Source organism: Heliangelus exortis, chromosome 1 (genome assembly GCF_036169615.1).
Source record: "Heliangelus exortis chromosome 1, bHelExo1.hap1, whole genome shotgun sequence".
NCBI classification, from domain to species: domain Eukaryota; kingdom Metazoa; phylum Chordata; class Aves; order Apodiformes; family Trochilidae; genus Heliangelus; species Heliangelus exortis.
The window spans coordinates 1,689,606-1,707,758 of record NC_092422.1 but is presented as its reverse complement, the minus strand read 5'-3'; the positions used below and the strand labels follow the sequence as shown (position 1 = coordinate 1,707,758).

Sequence of the window (18,153 nt, the reverse complement as noted above, 5' to 3'; positions counted from 1 at the left end):
AAAAGTGAGATAAAGCAGGAAAATTAAATAGATCACTTTAGAAGCATAAAACTAACTTCATTTGGTTCTGTATTTTACACACTGGCCAATGGGTGCCTAAAATTCAAGGTTTCTGCAAAGGGAAACACTCTTCCCATGAATGCTTGAAGCCTAAAAGAAGCAACCACAGTACAGAGAGGCTGGGAAATGCAGACAGACTTTCTAAAACCTTGTTTTAATAAAAAAAAAAAAATGCACCAAGAAGAAATTTCTGCAGAGAAAAACCCAAGAAAATATTTGAAAATATTTGAGGCAGAATCAGCACCAAAGCCACCTGCATTCATATTGAAATCAGCATTGCTAGAGAGCAGATTTTAAAAGCCCAACTTTTATTTAGCTTAGGGCCAAGCTCCAAATTTGCAGTCTGGTCTCATCTCCCCACTCCAACCTTTTTTTTCATCACGTTTTTCAGTTTGCCTCCTTGGTGTGTTTCTGAACACAGGATGTCAGCCTCAGTTCTGATGTGACTTCATTAACTTCTGCAGGGCTGAGTGATTAGAAAACGTTTAGATATTGTTGCAAATTTACATAGTGCTGTGCAAACACAGAAGGAAAGAGATTTCCTACCTGGAAGCACTTCCAACACAAATAAACCCATCAATAACCAGAGTAATTTGTGAACAGGCAGATGCAGAAATCAGGCTGTGTTGTAGAGGTAGGAAAAAAAAAAAAAAAAAAGTGTCACTGAAGGCAAAATAGGCAAGAGATTGAGAGAATTCAACTAAAATCAGAGGCAAGGGCACAAGCAGCTTAAGTGTAATACAGTAAAGAACAGAGGAAGAAAAGCACAGGAATCAATAAAATATTTCCACAAATATAGAAAAGAAGTTTGGGTTCAAATAATTTCTAAAAGGCACTTTCTAGAGGCACTAAGAAGAGGTAAAAATGAATCAGAACATTTGTGAACTATAAAAAGATGCTCACTGAGTGGGTATCTCCCTGTTTTCCAACTTAAATTCTACTTGGTTTGAAAAGGAAAGATGAAAGGGCAGGTTTGGAAATTAAATTAAAGATAGTGCTGGTTTAAAGGCAGGGAAAAGCTGCCTCAAACAGGCCTGAAATCTCAGTGCTGCACTGTAGGGAAAGAGGATTCACTGAAACCATCTGCTCACTCCCTGAGATATTCAGTGTGTGGGCAAGAAAAGCCAGAGATGGCCAAAGAATTCAGCTCTAGAAAAGCTTCCAGATAAACCAAACCTCATTAAAACAAAGCCTGTTACAACAATCACCACCACCTGAGTACATAAAAATATAAAAATAACCCTAAGAGCAGCACATGAATGATTTAGGGAGTCCACAGGGGATGAATAAAAAAAATGTTCTGGTCTCGTGCTAGTGATGTAAATGAGGAGAAATGAATGGGATTGCTTCTCACCTTTATATCCTAAAAACCCTGCATGGTTTGGTTTCCTTTTTTTTTTCTGTCCCATCCTTTGGCCTTCTGGGGAATCTGTGATCACAACCAGTACCAAGATGATGAAAAGCACACACACAAGGTCACCTTGACAGGGTTGCTGCTCCATGTACTTCTAATTTTATCAGTATTTGGTAGTGTCTCTGTACAAACAAATACATCTCCAGGCACCCTGAGAGGCAGCAGTGGCAATTATTCTTTTTTTTTTTTTTTTTTTTTTTCTCATCTTCCACTCCCACAAGCAGAGGAATTCCTTGGCACCTTGCCCTGATGATATTTAATTAAAAGCCACTCAGCTTTGGGTTCTTCAGTAATTTGATTACCAGGTCCATTGCCCAGTGACACAGTGAAAGGACTTCAACATAAACCTGGGTTTCTATTGTGGGATTTTGAGTGTGGGGACAGCTGGCAGCACAGTTTGCTTTCAAAACTCAGAGAGGAAAAATACAGAAGAAATTGAGATTGAAAAAGCTCCAAATCAATGAAGCATTAGGTAGAATCATAGAACACTCAGGGTTGGAAGGGACCTGAAAGATCATTTAGGTTAAATCCCTTGCCACAGGCAGGGACACCTCCCACTAGGTCAGGTACAAATTATATTTATTTTAATTTACCATTTGGCAAACCAGGGAACCTCTGTTTTCTTCAGCAGATACCAATATGCCAAAACTATAAATTCCTGTGCTGCAGGCTGACATGAAAAGAAATCTTTGATTTAAACTACTTCTCCTGGACTCAAGGAAGGGTGATTAAACCCATCCAGCCACAAACCCCTGGAGCACTGAGGCATGGACTGGATAATAAAGGGATCACAGAATCAAAAAATTGCTCAGGATAGAAAAGACCTTCAAGATCACCAGGTCCAATATCATCCTAAGCCTATCACCCTATTTCTGATGACCCAAACCATGTCCCCAAGCACCACATCCAGGTGATTTTTAGATAAAGTGGTTGGGTGAAGAACGAATGCAGGAGTTTTTCTTCTTTTGAGGTTGGGTCTAGTTTTGTCTTTTTTAAATGGTTGAAAAATATCACTGAGCCCATCAGAAGCCTCTGGTCATGGTTTTTAAGACCTGAAATGATAACTTAGCCCCAGAAACCAATTACTGCCCTTCCTGATAAGCTGAGTACAGCAGCATTTCCAACCACCTACAGACAAAGTCACTCCAGAGGTTTCTCAGTGCAGCAGCCACACAAATCCCTGAAGATTCTTCCCAAAACTGGTAAAGTCAAGTCAATTTCAAACCAGAAAGCTGAGGAAAATAAGGAAAAAAAATCCAGGTTCAGAAGGTCTGGCACTGTATTTTCAATTTTATCTTCAAATAAAGGAAAAAGAGACAACACCCCAGAAGCAGGGTTGGACATGAATGCACAGAACAACCTCAGGTGATGTTTTGTCTTAACTGGAAAAGAGTTTTCTTTTTAAAACATGCTGAACACTTCTACTTAAAATCAAGTGGCCTGTATCAGGAACAGGAACAGCGTGGCCAGCAGGTCCAGGGAAGGGATTCTGCCCCTGTGCTCAGCCCTGGGGAGGCCACAGCTTGAGTCCTGTGTCCAGTTCTGGGCCCCTGAGCTCAGGAAGGAGCTTGAGGTGCTGGAGCAGGTCCAAAGGAGGCAACTGGGCTGGTGAAGGGATCCAGCAGAAATGCTGTGAGGAAGGGCTGAGGGAGCTGGGGGTGTTGAGGCTGGAGAAGAGGAGGCTCAGGGGAGACCTCATCACTCTCTCCAAGTCCCTGAAAGGAGGTTGGAGCCAGGGGGGGGTTGGGCTCTTTTCCCAGGCAACTCTCAGCAAGACAAGAGGCCATGGTCTCAAGTTGTGCCAGGGGAGGTTTAGGTTGGACATTAGAAAGAATTTCTTGATGGAGAGGGGGATCAGGCATTGGAATGGGCTGCCCAGGGAAGGGGTGGATTCTCCATCCCTGGAGATATTTCCAAAGAGCCTGGATGTGGCACTGAGTGCCATGGGCTGGGAACCACGGGGGGAGTGGATCAAGGGTTGGACTTGAGGAGCTCTGAGCTCCCTTCCAACCCAGCCAATTCCATGAATTCTATGAATTCTATGAAAAATAGTACCAGGAAAAATATCAGAAAAAAATTGTATATATCTAATATGTCTCCAGGGGTCAGCAATGTGTCCTGGTGGCCAAGAGGGATCCTGGGGGGCATCAGGAAAAGTGTGTCCAGCAGATCCAGGGAGGTTCTCCTCCCCCTCTGCTCTGCCTCTGGGAGACCAAACTGGGAATCCTGGCTCCAGTTTGGGGCTCCCCAGTTGAGGAGAGACTGGGATCTACTGGAGAGAGGCCAAGGGAGAGCTGGGAGGGTGCTGAAGGGACTTGAGCATCTCTGCTGGGAAGAAAGAGTGAGAGCCCTGGGGCTGTTGAGGCTGGAGAAGAGAAGGCTGAGAGGGGATCTCTGAATGTCCATCAAGAGCTGAGGGCTGGGGGGCAAGAGGAAGGGGACAATCTCTGTTCAGGGGTGCCCAGGAACAGGACAAGGAAGAATGGGGTGGAGCTGGAACGTGGGAAGTTCCACATAAATAGAAGGAAGAACTTTTTCCCTGGGAGGCTGAGGGAGCCCTGGCCCAGGCTGCCCAGAGAGGTTCTGGAGTCTCCTTCTCTGGAGATTTTCCAACCCCCCCTGGATGTGTTCTGTGTGTCCTGCCCTGGGGGATCCTGCTGGGACAGGGGGGTTGGATCAGATGATCTCCAGAGCTCCCTTCCAACCCCTAAAATTCTGTGATTCTGTGATTCTAAACAACAGGATGAATGTAGGAATTATTCCTGCATCCCCCAGCACTGAACACACATCCTGACACCCCCAGCCAGCCAGGCTACCCTCCTGCTAAAAAAACAAGTTAAAATTCCAGTGATGCTTCCCCAGCATGTCCTAATCCTGCCAGGAATCATCAAGGGTGTCATGGTTCTGATGCTGGAGAAACTGCAATAATCAGAGAGGACTTTTGTCAAACACACCATTAGAAATTTGTTGAAAGAACAAATTTCTGTTTATTCCTGTTCCATACAATCCTGTGAGGCTTAGAGTTGGTGGAATTTTACAGCTTGCCTAAACTAAATGATTTTAGTGAGGAAAATACCATCACCATCTACTGAAAAGAATTGTAAACTGGCAAGTGAGTTTTTTATTTGTAACTGCAGCCTGTGGCTCAAATTGAGCTATGTTTAATACTTTAATTTGGAAGGTAAGCCTGGCTTCAATCTTGTGGATTACCAAAAAACACAAGTTTTAGGACCTGAGAAATATTCCAGAAAATTGTTTTTAATATTTCTACCTCACAAGCTTTTTGGTCACCTCCTTCATCCCTCCAACACATAAGGAGGGAAAAAAACCACCACCTTAGATAAGCCAGACAAACTTACAAAGCAAGCAGGAAGATTTTGGGTTTGTTTGAGGGTTTTTTTTCAGATTCAAAAGCTCAATTTACCAACACACAGCAAGAAGCCTTGTGTCTCAGGTTTCTCACCCAAGACTTTTACAGAAACCAAGGAGTCACAGCATGAAGGTTGATGGAAAACAGATAAGAAATTACAGGATGGAAAGGAGAGGGATGGGGATGGGGAAAGTCCTAGATTTTGTGTTAAGACTCAGCCCTCTGGATCATAAACATTCCCTGGAAATGGTGAGGAACAAGGAGTTGACTTCTGCAGATGGCAGTAACTCAGTGAACAGCCAAAGTCCAAGGTTGCTGTCAAGAACTGGAAAAGGATTTTAATGAGACTGAGTAGCAGGGTGACAAAATGGAAATGAAATTCAATCTAAAGAAATGGAAAGAGATGCAAATAAGAAAAATAAAAGGCATGTTGGGTGAAAAATTTCCATGCAGGGCTAAGATCTTGGGGTTATAACAGGGGTATAAAACCCAGATGTCTGTTAGCAGCCATATAAAACCAATAAAAAAAGTCAAGAGACAGGAGTCAGGACAGGAGGGACAAACAGATCATTGCTATCAGTGCAGGAATAGATGGAGCATTATCTCAGCAGTCTGTGTCCTGTTGTGGTCTTTCCCTCTGCTCCATCTCCAAGAAAAACTGGAGAAGGAGAAGGAATAAGGATCATGGATCAGCAGTCACATCTGTAATAACCTGGAGAGCTCTGACTCTGCAGTTCTAGAAAAGCAGAGAGCTGGAGGGATGACAGTGACACCAGACAGAATGTAACTCCTCTCTCTTTCTCCAAGAAACTGAGAGCATCAGATGAAATCAGCAGAAGGAAGGTTCAAAATAAAGGACACATCTGCCAGGCTGCATCAACACCAGAACTGCTCATGAGTTCCAGCCAAACAACAAACCTCTTGTCATGGAGAATCAGAGAATGGTTTGGGTTGGAAGGGCCCTTCCAGCTCCTCCAGTTCCAACCCCTGGATGTGCAGGGACCCCTCCCACAGCCCAGGTTGCTCCAAGCCCCATCCAACCTGGGCTGAGACACTGCCAGGGATGGGGCAGCCACAGCTTCCTTGGGCACCCTGGGACAGGGGCTCAGCACCCTCACCCCAAACAATTTCTCCCTCCCCAAGATCTCCTCTCCATCTCCCCTCTTGCAGCTGGAAACCCTTCCCCCTCGTCCCATCCCTCCAGGCCCTTGTCCAAAGTCCCTCCCCAGTTTTCCTGGAGCCCCTTCAGGCACTGGAAAATGCTCCAAGGTCTCCCTGGAGCCTTCTCTTCTCCAGGCTGAACACCCCCAACTCTCTCAGCCTCTGAGCATCTTCATGGACTCCCTCCAACAGCTCCTGTGTCCTTCTTGTGATGGGGACCCCAGAGCTGGCCCCAGCACTGCACTGGAAGTCTCAAAAGATGCAAGTGAAGGAGGGGAATCCCCTCCCTTGACCTGCTGGTCATGCTTCTTTCTGTGTGTAATACTGAAACGAAGAGAGAAGGACACTCAAAATTTCAAGTGGAAAAAAAAATTATAAAAAAAAAAAGGCAACTTAAAATCTCTTACACTGGCTGCATGCCCCAACCAGCCAGAAGCTGGCACACTGACCATGATGTACAGCCATAAAGAATGCTCTAAAATAAAGTCACAGTAGGAGGGGAAACACAGGGAGGAATCTAAAGCAAACAAGTCCAGAGGCCACCATCTCCCTGCCAGGTTCACTGAGATGGCTGCAGGGTCCCCATATTAACCTCATACCACAGGGTTTTTCTTCAAGATTTATCCTAATGTCCTCCACCTTGAAAAAAAAAAAGGTGAGGTGACATCTGTGCTGCTCCAGAACACAAAAATCTTCCTGCTGGTTACAGGATGAACACATCTGGCTTTGGTATTTTGAGTCCATCAGCTTTCCTCTATGCTGAAACATCTCCCCCACAGCAGAAAGACCTTCAGGGCTCACTGTCACCACTTTTTGGGGCCTCCTTGACACACAATCTGTCCAAGTCACAACACAGAGGTTGTAGCTCAAATAGGGAACGTGTTCTGCCTCAGAGGACACCAGATGCCTCGGATGGAAATGGTGAGATAGGAAGGTTTTGCCATGCTACTCATCATCATGTGGGCCTCAAACATCAGCCCCAACAGATTATAAATTCACAGAATCATAGAATGGTTTGGATTGGAAAAGACCTTAAAGATCATCTCCAATAATTTACTTGCTCCTAGAGACTTAGAGGCTCCTTTCACAGCTCAGTTCCTGTGATCACAGACTGGTTTGGGTTGGAAGGGACCTTCCAGCTCCTGCAGTTCCAACCTCTGCATGGGCAGGGACCCCTCCCACAGCCCAGGTTGCTCCAAGCCCCATCCAACCTGGGCTGAGACACTGCCAAGGATGGGGCAGCCACAGCTTCCTTGGGCACCCTGGGACAGGGGCTCAGCACCCTCACCCCAAACAATTTTTCCCTCCCATCTCCTCTCCATCTCCCCTCTTGCAGCTGGAAACCCTTCCCCCTCATCCCATCCCTCCAGGCCCTTGTCCAAAGTCCCTCCCCAGCTTTCCTGCAGCCTCTCCAGGCATTGGAAGATGCTCCAAGGGCTCCCCAGGACAAGGCTCTTCTTTTAGAATCCCAGACTGGTTTGGGTTGGAAGGGACCTTCCAGCTCCTCCAGTTCCAACTTCCATGGGCAGGGACCCCTCCCACAGCCCAGGTTGCTCCAAGCCCCATCCAACCTGGGCTGAGACACTGCCAGGGATGGGGCAGCCACAGCTTCCTCGGGCACCCTGGGACAGGGGCTCAGCACCCTCAAATAAAGAATTTCTTCCTAATGTTCAAACTAAATTTCCCCTCTTCAAGCTTTAAACATTTTCCCCTCGTCCTCTCATCCACGGATGAGACAATGAAAGAGTTTACAAATCATTCACTTCTGAATCACAAAAAGACACCAGGGGATTCAGCTATTACTGGATGGGTGTGCTGCAGAGACACCCAAACTGGCTGTAAAAGGAGCAGACATCCATATGCTACTACAAAACAGAAGTATTGACTCATTTAAGGTTTATGCCAAAATATACCTGGGCATAAACTGGGACCATCCCATTTTAACCAGTTGCACTTGGCCAGACAGCTCCCTGACAGCCTTTGGGCAACCTGGGCAACGAGGGTCTCCCCACCCTCAAATTCAAGAATTTCTTCCTCATGATTGTTCCTCAATCTCCCCAAGGTTCTACTCTCTCATCAAGGTTGGAAAAAACCCCTAAGATCAAGTCCAACCACCTGCCCTATAAGCCCTAACCACTAAAGCATCCACTGAATCATAAGTGGCAGCCCCCAAAACCCAAAGCTTTGATGCCTGAGTGGTCAGTGGAGATTGCTGAGGGAGGATTTCTGCAAATGCAGGTAGCCAAATCCATCAGTAAAACTGCAGAATAGATTTATTTTTAACCATGACCTGGAGCAGAAGCATTACTGGAGACAGCCTAAAAAGAAAGGAGATTGAGCACAGAGGGATAACAGCAACTGATCAAAAAGTTTCTCACCATTTGTAGTATTGGAGAGGAACAAGAGGACATAAGTTGTGTTTTTACTGAAATGTAGAAAAAAGAGGCTTATAAAATTTAAACTTTCCCTATCATGAAGGCTGATGCCATTATTGTCCCTTCCTTCACAGATGTTCAAGCAGCAAATCAAAAAGGGTTTCACTTTGTCAATTTTTCCACCACCCCCAGAGAAAAAAAACCCCAAAAAACCACCAAAACTGCCTCAACTGAAACAAAAAGCTGGAAGAGAAGGAACTGAAATGCTTGTATTTACTCCAGGTTTTACAAAGTAGTCTCCTCATACCACAACAATTATTCAAATATCATAATTTCTCCTGGCAATCCCATCTTTTCTTGTCTCTCAGGATTGCACATCAGGAGTACACTGCATGAATGCAAGGTGAGGAAAAGTCAAAAATTTAATTCCTAATGCCAGGAATTAATTCTGAAGTATTGATGAAGCTTTCAGGTTTGGCAGCAGCTGGAAGTTTCACCTTGAAAAAAATCAAGTCCTCTGTCCCCCTCTCTGCTTTTCACACCTGCAAAAATATCTTGGTTGGGAGATGAAGCCTGGTCCTGCTGATGGGCAAAGAAAAGAGCAAAGAAAACAGGGATAAACTTCAAGCTACCTGGAAAATACATTTCATTGGAATATAGTAAGTGAAACAAGTGGGATCTACCAAATTCTATTTAATATTTTGTATTTTATCTTATTTTCATGAACTTCCAGGAAAAACAAAAGGGCAGCAACTCCCAAATCTTCCCCATCACCAGTAGATTTATTGAAATCTCCTCTTTCCCAGACCAACAAAGCCTCCAGTCCACACCAGCTTTTGGAGATCTTCTGTGCAATCCCAACTTTTCAGTCTAATTCTAGAAAACAAGTTTCCAAGCACAGAATAAAAAATAAAAAGAGAAAAATCTATTCCCTCATTTCTTGAAGGAAAAAAATAGATCAAAGCAGGCAAACACATCTGCACAAACCAGATCAGGCAGAATCTTCATTCAAAATATCTTGAGTTAGTTTAGAGAGCTAAGATGGAAGCTACACAACTCATTTATTGGATTAGTGAATTCCTAATATTTTAATTATTTAGTAATAAAAGCACAGAATGAGAGGATGGTTGAGCTTGGAAGAGTTCTGGAGAGCCAGTGCAAGCCTGGTCCTACCAAGTAATCTGTGTAGATTATATTTATATTCCTCAAAATAACCTCTGCCATGTGGCCATCCAACAACCAGCTCTTGGACATGGAAAGAAGGGAATGGGACAAGGTTTCCCAGAATCACAGAATGGTGGGGGTTGGAAGGGACCTTTGGGGACCTTCTAGTGCAGCTGCTTTGTAAAGCAGGATCCCCTACAGCAGATTACATCATTAAAAAGCCCCAGTGTAAAAAAAGAGAAGTAACATCCATCACTCCCCACAATTTTTTAATTGATATTTGAAGTCAAGAACCATAGAATCATAGAACTGGCTGGGTTGGAAGGGAGCTCAGAGCTCCTCAAGTCCAACCCTTGCTCCACTCCCCCCGTGGTTCCCAGCCCATGGCACTCAGTGCCACATCCAGGCTCTTTGGAAATAGCTCCAGGGATGGAGAATCCACCCCTTCCCTGGGCAGCCCATTCCAATGCCTGATCCCCCTCTCTAGCAAGAAATTCTTTCTAATGTCCAACCTAAACCTCAACCACCTCCCTGGGCAACCTCTGCCAGTTTTCCACCCCCCTCCTGGTACAGAACTTTTTCCTGACATCCAATCTAAATCTCCTCTAATTTAAAGCCATTGCCCCTCATCCCATCCCTCCAGGCCCTTGTCCAAAGTCCCTCCCCAGCTTTCCTGGAGCCCCTTCAGGGACTGGAAGGTGCTCTGAGGTCTCCTTAGAGCCTTTTTTTTTTCTCCAGGCTGAACAACCCCAACTCCCTCTTTCTGTCTTTATAAGAGAAGTGTTCCAGCCCCCTGATCATTTTTGTAGCCAACCTCTGGACCCTTTCCATCCCTTCTGCATCAGACTCCACCAACACCACCTGCCCCAAGATGCTGAAAAGTCACAAACACAAAACTAACCAGGAAAAAAGCTCACAGGTAGTGGAGGAGAAGCTGTGTCAGAATTAAAGACTTCCCCCCAAAAAGTCACAACGGGGATAAATGAAGCCTTTGCCCCTCATCCTATCCCTCCAGGCCCTTGCAAACAGTCCCTCTGCAGCCTTCCTGAAGGACCCTTCAGATACTGGGAGGTCACTTTGAGGTCTCCCTGGAGCCTTTTTTTTTTTTCTCCAGGCTGAACAACCCCAGCTCCCTCATTTTATCTTCAAAGTGTTCCAGCCTTCCAGAAAAAGAGATGTTTATGAACACACAGAATTAATAATCCTACTCAAAATCCCACCCCCAACCATGTTTGCAGGGGGGAATTCACACTTAAGATTTCTTCTACCTAAAGTTAACAGAAATTGACAGAAAAAACAAAAGAAAACAACAGCAGACAGAAAATGCCTTTCAAGATATAGATGAAGAAGGATTTAACAGGAAAAATGTAAATTTCTATAAGCCTCTTTGTATAGATAATTAAAAAAAAAACCTGGATGTACTTGGCTTTCTTAACAGATATAAATACAGGAAAATTTTGAGCTCACCTATTTCACATCTCAGAAAATAAAAACTGACCAGCCCTATTTTTAATTATTTTTTTTAATTACCTCTTCATGCTTTGTCAAGGTTAACAAAAACTTTGAGCACATTTATACACACCCACAGAATGTCTTTGGTTGGAAGAGACCTTCAGGATCATCCAGTCCAACCTCTGACCAACACAAAGTTCACCACTAAACCATGGCCCTGAGGACCAGGTCCAACCCCATTTAAAGACTTCCAGGGATGGAGACTCCACCACTGCCCTGGGAAAACTATTTCAGTGTCTGACAACTTTTTCAGACAAACTATATTTTTTTCAGAGCTAAAAAAATCAGTGCTGAGGGGTTTTTTTAAATAAATCTGCTGGTATCCTCCTACTCAATTAGTTTCTGTTTGCAACCAGGATGAAATGTGCTTTTATTCTTGTTGAAAATTTGACAAACTACTCTTTAAGCTGGAAAAGGCAGAGTATTAAGCATATTGCTGGTGAAATGAACAGCACCACCAGTAGCTGACAAGCAGAAAATACAGAATAATGTAAAAAAAAAATTCAAAAAGGGAGGAGTAAGTCTGTACAACCATCAAACCAATTTTGGTAACTGAAAGGAAAGTTTTACAGATAGAAATTAAAATGCAAATCAATGTTAAGGATTTGTTGTACAATACTTAGACATGAGACCACTACTCCATGCATGACTTTGATGTTTACTGCTCCTGGTGTTCCCACCTCACCTCAAATTGTGTTTTAAAGTCTTTCTTCAGTCTAAAGAGAAGTTAATTTATTTTCACATACATGGAAATCTCCAAATGTGAAGCTTCTTGCACAGACTAATTTTATTTTTCCTGGAAAAGACTGAAAAATGCTCAAGTTGCTCAAGTGCAGCTCTGCAACTAACAGGATACAAACCAGTGAATATTACTCCATGAAAATAAGTTGTAATGGTTTCAAATGAAGAAATAAACACCCATGCCACCTCCATTTGACCTACAAGGGATGCTTCATGTGTTTCACACTTGTAACTAAAAGATTTATATGCATACATGGGTTTTCCAGCATTAGGATAGATGCTCTCACATAAATTTCTCCTCCATTTCTGCTTTGTTTCAATGCTGTCATAGAATCATAGAATCATAGAATAGGCTGGGTTGGAAGGGACCTCAGAGATCATTGAGTCCAACCCTTGAACAACTACCACCACAGTCACCAGACCATGGCACTGAGTGCCATATCGAGTCTCTTTTTAAATGTCTCCAGGGATGAAGAGTCCACCACCTCCCCAGGCAGCCCGTTCCAATGTCTGATCACCCTTTCTGTGAAAAAATTCTTTCTAATGTCCAATCTGAACTTCCCCCGGCACAACTTGAGACCATGGCCTCTTGTCTTGCTGAGAGTTGCCTGGGAAAAGAGACCAACCCCCCCCTGGCTCCAACCTCCTTTCAGGGACTTGGAGAGAGTGATGAGGTCTCCCCTGAGCCTCCTCTTCTCCAGGCTGAACAGCCCCAGCTCCCTCAGCCTCTCCTCATAGGATCTGTGTTCGAGTCCCTTCACCAGCCTGGTTGCCCTCCTTTGGTCCTGTTTGAGGACCTCAATCTCCTTCTTGAACTGAGGGGCCCAGAACTGAACACAGTACTCGAGGTGAGGCCTCACCAGAGCTGAGCACAGGGGCAGAATCCCTTCCCTGGACCTGCTGGTGACGCTGTTCCTGAGCCAGGCCAGGATGCCATTGACCTTCTTGGCCACCTGGGCACACTGCTGGCTCATGTTCATCTTCCTATCAATCCAGACTCCCAGGTCCCTTTCTGCCTGGCTGCTCTCCAACCACTCTGTGCCCAGCCTGTAGCACTGCATGGGGTTGTTGTGGCCAAAATGCAGGACATGTCCTGCAAGCACATGCTCCTATTCCTCAGAATTTTTTTACAGCTAACACAGATCTTGAACACAGATCCTATGAGGAGAGGCTGAGGGAGCTGGGGCTGTTCAGCCTGGAGAAGAGGAGGCTCAGGGGAGACCTCATCACTCTCTCCAAGTCCCTGAAAGGAGGTTGGAGCCAGGGGGGGGTTGGGCTCTTTTCCCAGGCAACTCTCAGCAAGACAAGAGGCCATGGTCTCAAGTTGTGCCGGGGGAAGTTCAGATTGGACATTAGAAAGAATTTTTTCACAGAAAGGGTGATCAGACATTGGAACGGGCTGCCTGGGGAGGTGGTGGACTCTTCGTCCCTGGAGACATTTAAAAAGCGACTCGATATGGCACTCAGTGCCATGGTCTGGTGACTGTGGCGGTAGTTGTTCAAGGGTTGGACTCGATGATCTCTGAGGTCCCTTCCAACCCAGCCTATTCTAGGATTCTATGATACATAACATTTTTGTAGAACTTCTCTGCCCCAAATTCCATAATTTGGCTAAAACTTTCTCATAAGTAGCAAGCAGCTGCTGACTTGTACTGAAATGTCACTGAGTGCTCCAGACAACTCTAAAGAGCTTTGTGTTTTCTCATTATTTCCGTGGCCAATCCAGTAACCAAGTGGAACCCATCATCTCTGGAGTCTTCTGGAGTCCCCAGCATCAGAAGGACACAGAGCTCCTGGAAGGTGTCCAGAGGAGCCACTGAAATGCTCAGAGGGCTGAGCAGCTCCCTGGGAAGCCAGGCTGAGGGATTGGGGTTGTTCAGCCTGGAGAAGAGGAGGCTCCCAGGTGAGCTGAGAGCAACCTTCCAATATCTGAAGGGGCTCCAAGAAAGCTGGGGGAGGGCTTTGGACACAGGGGGGTAGGGAGAGGAGAAGGGAAATGGGTTAAAACTTGGAGAGAAAGGGGAGATTGAGGTTGGAGATGGGGAAGAAATTCTGGAATTTGAGGGTGGGGAGAGCCTGGAACAGGTTGAGAGAGTTGGGGGTGTTCAGCCTGGAGAAGAAGAAGAGGAAGAGGAAGAGAGGAGAGAAGGAGAAGGAGAAGGAGAAGGAGAAGGAGGAGAAGGAGAAGGAGAAGGAGAAGGAGAAGGAGAAGGAGAAGGAGAAGGAGAAGGAGAAGGAGAAGGAGAAGGAGAAGGAGAAGGAGAAGGAGAAGGAGAAGGAGAAGGAGAAGGAGAAGGAGAAGGAGAAGGAGAAGGAGAAGGAGAAGGAGAAGGAGAAGGAGAAGGAGGAGAAGGAGAAAGAGAAGGAGAAGGAGGAGAAGGAGAAGGAGAAGGAGAAGGAGAAGGAGAAGGAGAAGGAGAAGGAGAAGGAGAAGGAGAAGGAGAAGGAGGAGAAGGAGAAGGAGAAGGAGAAGGAGAAGGAGAAGGAGAAGGAGGAGAAGGAGAAGGAGAAGGAGAAGGAGAAGGAGAAGGAGAAGGAGAAGGAGAAGGAGAAGGAGAAGGAGAAGGAGAAGGAGGAGAAGGAGAAGGAGAAGGAGAAGGAGAAGGAGAAGGAGAAGGAGGAGAAGGAGAAGGAGAAGGAGAAGGAGAAGGAGAAGGAGAAGGAGAAGGAGAAGGAGAAGGAGAAGGAGAAGGAGAAGGAGAAGGAGAAGGAGGAGAAGGAGAAGGAGAAGGAGAAGGAGAAGGAGAAGGAGAAGGAGAAGGAGAAGGAGAAGGAGAAGGAGAAGGAGAAGGAGAAGGAGAAGGAGAAGGAGAAGGAGAAGGAGAAGGAGAAGGAGAAGGAGAAGGAGAAGGAGAAGGAGAAGGAGAAGGAGAAGGAGAAGGAGAAGGAGGAGGGGAGCCCTTGGAGCATCTTCCAGTGCCTGAAGGGGCTCCAGGAAAGCTGGGGAGGGACTTGGGACAAGGGCCTGGAGGGATGGGATGAGGGGGAAGGGTTTCCAGCTGCAAGAGGGGAGATGGAGAGGAGATCTTGGGGAGGGAGAAATTGTTTGGGGTGAGGGTGCTGAGCCCCTGTCCCAGGGTGCCCAAGGAAGCTGTGGCTGCCCCATCCCTGGCAGTGTCTCAGCCCAGGTTGGATGGGGCTTGGAGCAACCTGGGCTGTGGGAGGGGTCCCTGCACATCCAGGGGTTGGATGATGAAAACATCTTGAGATGAACAGCTGATCTTGAAGGTCCCTTCCAACCCAAACTATTCTATAATTCTATGACTGCCCACCCAGGCCACGTATTTTTTTTCCATAATCCAACTGGACAGCCTGCATCCTCATCAGTGTTGGTTTGGTATTTAAAAAAGCCCCACTCAGTAAAAATAAAAATTAAAACTAAAATAATAAATAAGTAAACCAAACAAAGCCAAGTGGCATCTTCACCATCTTTGGCACTGAATCAGCAAAAAAACAGAGCACCAAGATTTTAAGATACTGTTGAGGTATTTTAAGATACTGCTGATCAGCCCTGCTGAAGTGAGTTTTACTACTGGCCATGCAGATCTGAAACTATATAACTGTAAATGTTATATAGATATAAATGTAATATAGATATGTTATATACAACAGGTATTTTTTAATGAAGTATCAGAAATGTTCCCCTAGGATCTCAAAGCTGATGTGATACCAACTTCTTGTCCATGTTTTGGATTCCTCCTTTAAATCTGAATTTATAATAGGAAAACTTACATATTACTTGGTGAAGAAGATGTAAAAAGTAAACTATATAAATGTAAATCTTTACCAGAAAGCATTCAACAAGAGAGTTGCACAGCTGCAGCTCCAGACCCTGCAGTGGACATGAAAAAGAAATTATTTCCCTAACACCTGCAAGGAATATCCTCACCTTTCCTTATGTATTTACCAAAGGACTAAGTGGTAAAAACAGCAGCAGAAATCCCACTTGCCAAGATGATAGAGCTAAGCTGCTTTGCACATATTTGTCAGATCAACAGCACATCTTTTTAATACTTTGCAGCTGTCATGAGTTCATCTCCTGGGCTGACCTGAGCAACCTTGAGCTTCCTTTCTCTCTCTTCTTTCTCTGGAAGGCAAGCAGGACTGGCTGATGAAAGAGGTTTTATCTGCATGAAACTGAACAAGTCAACCACTGTATCTGTAGGGTCTTATACTGAATAATTATTTATAGGACATTTGACTTAAACATTCTGGTTTGGATGGGTTGGTTTTGGATGTTGTTTTTATTTTTTTTCAGCTGACAACACGTTGGGGTTTGTGTGGGTCTGAATGCTTCACTTCCAAGGGTGAAGAGGGGAAGAAGGGTGAATATTTTTAAAGAGTAGTTAATAACACATCTACTGCACCCTCTAAAGTAATCCTGGGTCTAAGACAAACAGCTGAAGTTGCAAGAAGGGCTGCCCAGTTTGCCTTAGATCCATCCAACAAACTGCTGACTGTCAAGCATGAAATTTGGATTCTTGGGGAGAGGATTGCTCTGGAAATGTAAAGGTGAGAGTGTGCTCCTGGAGCCATGGAGTCATGGGATGGGATGGGTGGGAAGGGACCTAAAAGCTCCTCCAGTTCCAACCCCTGCATGGGCAGGGGCCCCTCCCACAGCCCCATCCAACCTGGGCTGAGACACTGCCAGGGATGGGGCAGCCACAGCTTCCTTGGGCACCCTGGGACAGGGGCTCAGCACCCTCAAATTCAAGAATTCTTAATAAAAATTTCTAAATCTCCCCTTTGGCAGCTTAAAACTCATCCCATCCCTCCATTCCCATGTCCAAAGTCCCTACCCAGCTTTCCTGGATCACCTTCAGGCACTGGAAGATGCTCCAAGGGCTCCCCAGAACCTTCACCTTCACCTTCACTTTCACCTTCACCATCACCTTCACCTTCACCTTCACCTTCACCTTCACCTTCTCCTTCTCCTTCTCCTTCTCCTTCTCCTCCTTCTCTCCTCTCCTCCAGACTGAACACCCCCAACTCTCTCAACCTGTTCTGGCTCTCCCCACCCTCAAATTCCAGAATTTCTTCCCCATCTCCAACCTCAATCTCCCCTTTCTCTCCAAGTTTTAACCCATTTCCCTTCTCCTCTCCCTACCCCCCCGTGTCCAAAGCCCTCCCCCAGCTTTCTTGGAGCCCCTTCAGATATTGGAAGGTTGCTCTGAGCTCACCTGGGAGCCTCCTCTTCTCCAGGCTGAACAACCCCAATCCCTCAGCCTGGCTTCCCAGGGAGCTGCTCAGCCCTCTGAGCATTTCAGTGGCTCCTCTGGACACCTTCCAGGAGCTCTGTGTCCTTCTGATGCTGGGGACTCCACAACTGGACACAGGACTCCAGGGGGGGTCTCAGCAGAGCAGAGGGGGAAAAGCACAATCAGTCATTTTTACAGCACATACACAAGTTTTATCTATTTCAATTATTGCACAGTGGGTTAAATTATGGGATTATTTTTTTTTGTTTGTTTTGGGGTTGTTTTTTTTTTGGTTGGTTGTTTTTTTTTCGTTCACTTTTTGGTTTTCTTTTTTTTTTTTTTTTACCAATGGTGGCTTTATGCTTCAGTAAAATTAAGGTGATGTGACATAAAAATACAGAAAGAATAACTTCTCAGAAATATCTCTACCTGAAATACACAGAGAGACCCCAACAGAGAGCAGAAGTTACTGGGGGGAAGGTATAATCAAACATTTCTTTAAATTCCCATAGAAGAAAGGAATAACAATTCCTATAAAATACCTTTGCCTATCATTTAAAAACCAGGTGAACTACTCCAATTGCAGAAAAATTAATTAGCTGAATTAACTACCTGCACTCCAGGATAAATAAAAGAACAAAGCTCTTCCTACCTTTATTTCTGCAGGGATTATTTTTTAAAACAAACATTTTCCTTTTTAATTACACTCTCCAGAGTCTCATTCTTGAGCAATTCAGTGGTTGCTGCTTTTCCCTAAATTATGGCTTTTTGATTGTAACAGAGAATGTGCTCATTAAAGAATGCAGCACTGTTATGTGGGAATACAAAGGATTATTATTTTTTTAATTGATGGCTCCAGAGCAAATAAAAGGCTGAGAAAGCACAGAAATGCAAAGAGGAGACAAACGAAAGTTAAAACACAAATGGGTTTTGACTTTTTTATGGTGTGCTAGAAAATATGAGGAAGGGATGAGAGGTGATGCTCATCCACCAAGGATTTGCCTTCTTAGCTAAAAGCTTTGGGGATGGAAAAGAGAAATAACACAGAAAAAGCAAATAAACAACAAAAAAACCCAAAGAAAAAACAAAGAAAGAAAAGAATAAAAAAGAAAAATGGGAAAAAAAGAAAGGAAAGGAAAGGAAAGGAAAGGAAAGGAA

The 18,153-nt window shown here is 44.9% G+C and overlaps 1 protein-coding gene across 3 annotated transcripts in view; it reads right to left on the bottom strand.

Annotated features, from left to right (window-relative positions):
• The window catches only part of FCHSD2 (FCH and double SH3 domains 2), a 239,321-nt gene that overhangs the window by 158,277 nt on the left and 62,891 nt on the right, over positions 1 to 18,153 (bottom strand). The window lies entirely within an intron of this gene.